Source organism: Physcomitrium patens, chromosome 23, assembly GCF_059467195.1.
Source record: "Physcomitrium patens ecotype Gransden chromosome 23, ASM5946719v1, whole genome shotgun sequence".
Classification (NCBI taxonomy): Eukaryota; Viridiplantae; Streptophyta; class Bryopsida; order Funariales; family Funariaceae; genus Physcomitrium; species Physcomitrium patens.
In genome coordinates this window covers 7,116,275-7,125,368 of record NC_143432.1, presented here as the reverse complement: position 1 = coordinate 7,125,368, position 9,094 = coordinate 7,116,275, and positions in this window count along the sequence as shown.

The following is a 9,094-nucleotide window of genomic DNA, read 5'->3' as shown; positions in this document are numbered from 1 at the left end:
AATTTGTTAGACTAGGTAGAATTATTCATATAATTTTAAAGAAAAAATCTTATAATCGATTAATTCATTTAAAGATAGATTTATAAATATTTAATTATCCACATTGAATACACTACTAGGTATAATAATTTTTCTAATTTTATTTATAAGATATAAAATTACATGTTATTTTCTATGATTTTATTAAAATTAAAAATAAATTAAGAATTTAAAATTATGATTTTTATTTATTATTATTATAGAACATATTTTTATTTTAAAAAAAATGTGTAGAATATTATTCTAAATTGAAGAAGAAAATACTTGATTAAGAATAGATTGTTAAATAGTAAAAGTCAATTTAATATAATTTTTTTATTATAAATATATTTGGATAAATTAAGTAAGTTTATATTGCAAATAATAAAATTATTTAAAAATTATCTAAGATGATTGAAAGATTATAATATATAGAATTAAAATATGAAATCTTATATTTTTTTAAAAGATTAATTAAAATCTAATATAATTTATTTACATGCATTTAGTAACTTAAAATCAAAAGGAATAATAAAAAATTAAACACACACTTTATATATATATATATATATATATATATATATATATATTCATATAGATAAACATAAACATTATAGATTCTTGTTGAAATTTTGTGTCAATTTATAGAATTGATTAGAATAGGATGAAATTTCAAACTTTTAAAAACTAATTAAAATTATTTTATATAAGATTTAGCGAGATTTAATTTATGTTAATAATTAAATTAATTTTGATGAATTTTTCAAGATTTACCCAATAAAAAAATATAAAACATTGAGCTCTTTAAAAAATATTTGTATTATAAATTAAATAATTTCTAATAAAAATTAAATATTATTTTTTTTGAGGTCTCAAAAAATGCATCAAATTTATAGAAAATATACTTTTTCTCAATTAGAATCTATTTACTAGCTAATCTTAAAAATTTCAACTATATTAATTATAAAAAGTAAAATCTGAAGTTAAAATGTAAAGACATGGAATTTGCTGAAGAAATTTTTGTTTTGATGTATTGGATTAAAAAATTATCATCAATAATCTTAGACTAAGAAAAAAAAATAATAAATAATATAATATTATTAAAATTACATGAAACAAAAATGGTCTTTATTTAAATTTTTTAATGACTATACATTAATAATAAAGTAAAATTATGTAAATATATATATAGATATATACATATACATAATTTTTTTTATAAACTCTAGATTTCTTAATAATGTAGATTACACTTTTTAAAGTTTTTGTACATCTAATCTTATGCTTGATAATAAATGTGATTAATTATATAATAGCCAAATTTAAAAAATTCCTTATAATTAAATATTTATTACACCTTAGTGTACATGCATCATAAGTATTTTTCAACAAAGTTTAATATTATTTATTTATATAATTAAAAAATAATACAAAAAATAGCCTTTAGATTCAAATTATTCTTAAAAAAATAGTTTTTTTGATACTTATTTATAATCTAGACTCTACTTTATTCTCATCTTAAATTATATTTAATTTAAGTACTTCTAATCTTGAATTATATTCAATCTAAAAAATTATAATCCTAATCCCAAGAATCCTTTAAATTATAGATTCTAAAGAAAAATTATTTTCTAAATTACAATTATATATAATTTCCAAAAGAAAATTTAACTATAAATTTCTAAAAATAATCCATAGTGAAATTTTAAAATTTAAAATCTAAAAAAAATCTGATCTTTAATTTTTTTAATTCTATAAATTAAAATAATAAATAAAAATAAAAAATAAAAATCCTTGAAAGATAATCGTAAATAAAGCCTATAATATAAATTAGATGTCTTAAAAAATCTTAAATTCTAATATCAATCAAACCTTAAATTATTAAACTAAATTTTTTCTTTGAGCTTATAGAATACATTACATTCCTTTGTATTTTATCAACTTTCTTGATTGTAAAAGCTTTTGACTTGATTTTTATAATATTTTTCTTTGAATTATATATATATATATATATATATATATATAGATAATTTCTTCATCAATATATCTTTTTTTTTCTTATTTTTCTTTTCTTTTTTCTGTCTTGGTTTTTTTTTAGAAATAAACCAATATTTAAAAATTAAAAAATATATCATATTAACTATTTTGAAACTAGATGTAGTTTATTTTATTTTTACTCTATATTTATGTAAAACAATGAGAAATTTCTTGTGCACACCTCCTCCATCCTTTCTTCTCACATGACAACACAACCTCCAAATATAATTTGTGTCATTAATGCTCTATCTATGTTTTTAACAAAATTATGGTTATTGTTTAGATTAAAAAGTAATCAAATCTTATACTAATAAGTGATCATTGTCTAGTACTATTGCCATAGGTAATGATGGGAGTGCCGAAATCTATGCTAATTCAAAGTTGTGAATATAAAAGAAAAAAATGAATTGAAAAAATATTTAATTAAAAAAAAAAACCAAAATAATATTAGATGATTATTAAATAAAAATATAATTTTTTTCATAATAAATTTATAAATAACATAAATAATTAGAAGCCAATAGAAATTTTTTAAAAAGATATAAAACATACTAGGTGGATAATTCTTCATTAAAAAGCTTTGAAGAAGTTTTTTAGATGTGATTCACAAACATATATATATCATATATATATATATCTCATATATATATATATATATATATATATATATATATATATTTTCAAACTTTTCTTACAAGTATGTTACTTTTAAAAATCCATATTTGACACAACCTACAACTTAAAACTTAGGCCAAAAGTCTTATGGTCTTTAAGAAGCTTTGACAAGGGTTTTTTCCTAATCAATATATATATGAGAAAAGAGTAAGGCCATTCTCAATCTTATTAAGGCCTTTCTTATATTCTAGTCTTTATTCAAGAGTCTCTAATCTCTTTATATTTAGTAATAGCTATCATAGTTTTTTTTTTTTTTTTTTTTTTTTTTTTTTTAATCTTATAACAATCTCTTATTTCTTTGCTTTCTCTTTTTTGCAATAATACATGAATATATTATTTTTTGAAGGGTTTTTAGATTCATGTCTTTGACAATTTGAAATGACTTGCATTTATATTATTAAAGCTTTATCTTTCTTAATAAAAAATACTATTTTCTTTTCTTTTCTTTTCTTTTTTTGTTTAGAAATAATTAAGTGCTTAGAAGTATAATAGATTTAAATGAGATGAAGAATATTATATTACAAAATTTAAAAATATTAAGAAATTTAATTTTTATTATATATTAATTTCATCCAACACCTCAATTAATATTAAAAATTATTAATCATGAAGACATAGAAATGATAGGAGTTTCTTCAATAATTACACCATCACAAATAACTCATGCATGTACACAAACTAGCAAACTAATAGTTGCTTATTAAAAAAAGATTAATAGTATATGATCCAAATTTTGAGGATTTATGAATTAAATAAAATATTTTATTCAAATTCAATATTTTAATTATTTAATTTAAGTATCTTATATCAAATTGATTAGAACTTTACAAAATAGTTTTATTCTTATTTAGTTCTTATTATCTTTAGAACTACAAGATCATATGTTTGAAAACTTGGATATGCTTTTGAAAAAATCTTGATTTATTTATATAAAATGTGATATAATTTATACAAAATCAATATAATCTAAATTTTATAGAAAAAAAAATCAACTTGTGTCAATAGATGTTTTACAATTTCGACAATTCTTATTAAGTTAGGTAATATCACACTCTTATGTCTAATTTTCTACATGTTACAACATGATGTGAAGAAATTATTGCTAAATTATTAAATCTTCAAACTATGAGTTGAGCTGTTCGTTTTGATATCAAATGCAACAACCAAATTTTAAATTTTAAAAAATTATTTTTATATATTAGTACCTCAATGCTTTTATATTTTTGCTACAAATACTCCTACCAATTAAGATGCACAATTAGATGTAAAAGATTATCATTACATGTTTAAAATCCATTATAATATTATAAAAGCTTAATGCCAAAAAAAAAGGGTTGTGCTTATATTATAGAAAACCAAAACACATTGCTAAATAATATCCTAAGAAGTAGCAAAATCAGAAGATAAGAAGTATATGTCTAAAAAAATATATAATATCAAAAAATAAATTTATATAGCAACATAAAGAAGTGTATTTTTATACCATTTAATTTTATGAAGGTCATGTATTTTTTTTAAATCTTTTTCTTTATCTTAAATAAGGGTTTTTTTAGAATCTAAAAATCTTATTATTTTTATTTTTATTATTTTAAAAAAGAATGGATATCTTTTCTCTTTTTTTTGATAAATATTTTTTAAAGTTTTATGAAATAATTTTAATAGAAAAAATCAAACTTATGCATGTAAAATTCAAAGATAGATAGTTTTTATATTTTAAAAATATTATCCATTAAATCATACTAATTGAAGTAAATGTAAAAAGTATTAGAAGTCTAATAGTATTTATTATTGTATAAATTCTCAAGAATATAATTCTTTCAAGATTTTTGTAGTTAAAAAAATATATTCTTCAAATAAATTAGAAATCCTATAGTTTAAATTTTTTTCTTATTTTTTCTAATACACCAAAAAATATTATATCTAATATCTAAAATAATAAATCACTAATTTTAAAACTAAGATATTTATAAAAATTATAAAAAAAGAAAATCTACTTCTCATTTATATAGTACAAAGTTCCCATTTAAGTAGAACTTATAATAGAATTGCAAAGAAATATAAAGAATATTAAGATGTATTTTAGAAAAAGATGTTACTATATTATAAAAATACTAATTTTATAATTGTATAACTAATCTTCAAGAAGTAGATTAACTACCATTTGGACCAATTTACAACTTACCAAAAGAGATCTCATTGCTTTAAAGAAATATATTGAAAAAATTCTAAAAGAGTAGTTAATTTAATATTTAAAATCTTCTTTAAGTGAGAAAATTTTCTTTTTAAAGAAAAAATATGGATTCTTGTAATTATAATTAGATTATTATGGATTCAAAAAATTAAATATTTGATATTTTATCATTTATATTTATTTTTTATATTAAAGTTACTTAACTAATTAAATAGAATTAAGATCTACACTAAGATAAATCTATAAGAAGCCTAAAATTTGATATATATTGTAGAAGATAATGAATACAAGACTAAATTTTGTTAACAAATTAAATTAACTAGGAACTAGACCTAGACCACTAGGAATTGGATACAAATCTAAACCATTACAATCTAAACAATAGATTAAATTAGATGAATAAGATTTGGACAATAGAAAACTTAGATTTGCATAAGAATTCATGATTTGTTGGATGTATCTAACTTTTTTTAAGGATAAAATCTTAAGATAGAATGAACAAGGTAAAAATAATAAAGTAGCTGCCAAAGTAAAATAATTAAAAATCATAGTTAATTAGAAGTAGTATAAATGTATAAAAAACTTAAAAGAAATATATTATTATCTTTAATAATTTCCAATATTATTAAAATCTTATATTCTATTCAGATTAATTATTTTTTATTTAACTTAATATTTTTATTTTTCTTATTCTTATATTAATCAAAATAATTTTTGTCTTATTCTAGCTTCTGATTTTAGTTGGTTCAAAATTCTCTAAACCTAAGGTTTTGTTCAAGTTATTTATTTCATAGAATTTAATAGTATTGAAATTGTTTAAAGTTATTTCAAGTCCAACTCATGTAGAAGCTTTTTAGAATTGATCATTAAACTTAACTAAATTTTTAAAGAATTTTTATTTACTAATCATAAACTATTAGATTTTAGATTAATCACAAATTCTAATATATCTAGAAGACTGTTTATAAAAAAATAAGTGCTTAATCAAGTTATTCTATAGTTATTTATATTAAAGCCTAAAATTATAAAAATATTACTAATGTCTTGATTAAAGACTATCAAGTAAAATACTTGAATTTAAAATTAGAAAATACTTATAAATATAAAATTAAAGATTATATATTTATTGAGTAGATATTTGGATTCCAAACCAATATATATATAATTAGTGCCAAAATCCAAACTAAGAATTCTTTGTAGAAATGTTTGGATTTTGAATCAATAATTATTTATCTTTTTATCTTTTTATCGTCAATTTTTATTTTCTTAACTTTAATTATTATTTTAGATAAAAAAAATTTTGACCAACTTAAAAAATAATGTTAATAAATTCTAAATTAAGTATGGCTATTTTGAATATATTTTCATGCCTTTTGAACTTACAATTTTTTCAATTATTTTCTTATATTTGATAAATAATTTATTTTGTGATTTTTTAAATAATTTTGTGGTGTATTATAATATTTTAGTTTATTCTAAGAATATAGAAAATTATAAAGAACATATTTCTTTTATATTAGAAGAACTTAAAAATTAATATTTATATATTTTACAAAATCAAGTAGAATTTTTAGGATATCTTTTGTGAAATAATATTTGATAAATAAATCCTAAGAATAAAAAAATTATAATAGATTAAAAATATCCAAAAACAGTATATAATGTCTAATATTCTTTGGAAATTATAAAATATTATCAAGTATTTAACATGAATTTTTCCTAAGTTTTTGCTTTGATTACAAAATTAACTTAAACCAAAAAAAAATAGAATAGAGTTAAGTTGTAAAACAACATTTTAAGATTTAAAAATAAGTTTTATCTCAACTTCTATTATATGTCATCTAGATTTTTTTAAGCTAATTTTTTATAGAAATAGATGCATTAGATTTGGTCTTTTGTTTAGTTTTAACATAAAAGAATGTAAATAATAGAAATTATTCTATTTTTTTATTTAAGTAATTTTTTAATATTTAAGATTCACCATAAAATTCACAAAAAAGAAAATCTTATTATTGTGAATTTATTCTAAGAATGGCAACATTATCTAAAAGACATTCTAACTAATCAAAGTTTATATTAATTTTAAGAACCTTAAGTATTTCATGTCAACAAATGTCTTAAATTATTCCTAAGCTTATTGCAACTTTTCTTTGTCATAATTGTATTTAACACTATAAATTTTCTTTTAAAAAAAAAGGCTTTTCAAATGCCTTATTTAAATTTTCTTATCTTGTACTAAAAGAAAGAAATAGTTAACAGTTATTGGTTCTTTTAAAATTAAATTTGTTACATCTTTGAACTATTATGTCAAAAATCCTATTTAGTACTATTTTTCTTTATAAGATTTTTTTAAATATGTTAATAAATCTTTTTATTCTATATGTAAAAAATAACCTTTTATAATGATTTTAGTGAATTTAGTTTTAAAAAAAACCTTCTTTATTATGATAGACATTTATATATTTTTAAAGATCAAACAAAATTATATATACCATATGCACAACATGATTTTTTAAAAGCAAGTAATTTTGGAAGCAACAAAACTATAGAACTTATATCAAGAAATTATTAGTGGCTTCAAATATGAAAAATTATCAAAACATTTGTTCAATCTTATCATAATTATTCTTGAACAAAGACTATATGTCATCAAACTTATATACTTCTTCAACCTCTATCTATTACAAAGTAGCCTTAATCATTTGCTTGAATGGACTCATTATAAATCTTCTAATTTCAAATTCTTAAACCATTATTTTTGTAATGTTGGCTTGTTTAACCAAAATGACATATTTTGTATCTTATACAAGAACTATTATTGGTCAAGACAATCAAATAAAGTACTTTGATTGTCTCAACCTTCAAAAAATTAGAATTAAAATAAAGATTTTTTAGAGAGATATGTCTTATCTTAAATAGATAGAAAGATACAACATGAATAATTCCACAATCTTGGAAAAGACTCTTAATTCTTATTGATTCTGTTAAGGTAGATACTATACTTACTAATATATAGAATGTATTGTTTGAAGGTTTTGATGAAGGTAGTGATGAAGATTTTATTAATAATCAAATAACTTGGTAGACTTTTAAACTTGATATAGAACATTATCAATGATTTAAAATACCTATTAATTACCTTTATGTAGTAAAAAGATTAAAGTATGTTTCTAATATTATTTGACAATCTTCTATTCACTCACCTATTTTCTAACTTTGACATATTAAGATAAATCATATGTTGGTCAAACTTTGTTCAGCAACTTAAAAGTCTCATGTAATATGAAGAGCTCCACTAAAGCACCACAAGCAACGCCTTCAAAATTTTGCATCATTTAATATAATAATAAAGATAGAAATACAATACGGTACTCACATCTAATTAGGTGCAACGAAGGCTGCTCAAAGAACTTTAAACCATCATAAATGTAATCAATAGCATAAATGTAATCTGCACCCAATTACATCCTCCCTCACAACTTCTTGATTAAAATCAATGTTCTCCACTGTAAGAGTTATGATGTTGATATGCTTCAACAACTCAATCTTTGCCTCTCCTTCAAACTTTACATTTGATCCTTAACATTACATATTTTTATATCCTCTATATTTTTGAGACTTGATGTTGTAAGTGAGTTTCAAATTGTGGAGAGCATTAAATATAGTTGGTACTTTCTATAATATTTATTGTAGTCTATAGTAAATATTATAGCTACAGTATTTGGAATGTAGTGGAGAGGAATTGTTTATCCTCTTCCCTTCTCCTCTTTTATACGTGACACAACCATATCAATAGACTTATGTGTAAAGCTCTCTTTCCTTAGAAACTCTCTTGAGTATGTGTGTATCTGTGTGTGTATTACTTACTACTACTCTTGTGTCGTTTTAAATATTCTCAACACGTTATTAACACTACTCTCTTTTATATGCTATTGCAATTTTTTTTGCTCTAGTCTTGACTCTTCAAACTTGTTGCTACTACTACTCCCTATTTGACTCATGATCTTTACTACACTTCTTGCTGACCTCTCACACACTAGTTGCTTGTTTAGAGCACTTGGTCTACTCTGTAACCTGCTTACTTAGAATACTTGCTCTAGCTCAACCTCCATGTTGCACCCTACGTCTCCTGCCAAACTGCCGTCGAACAACCGCCAACTCCGTCGTTGATTG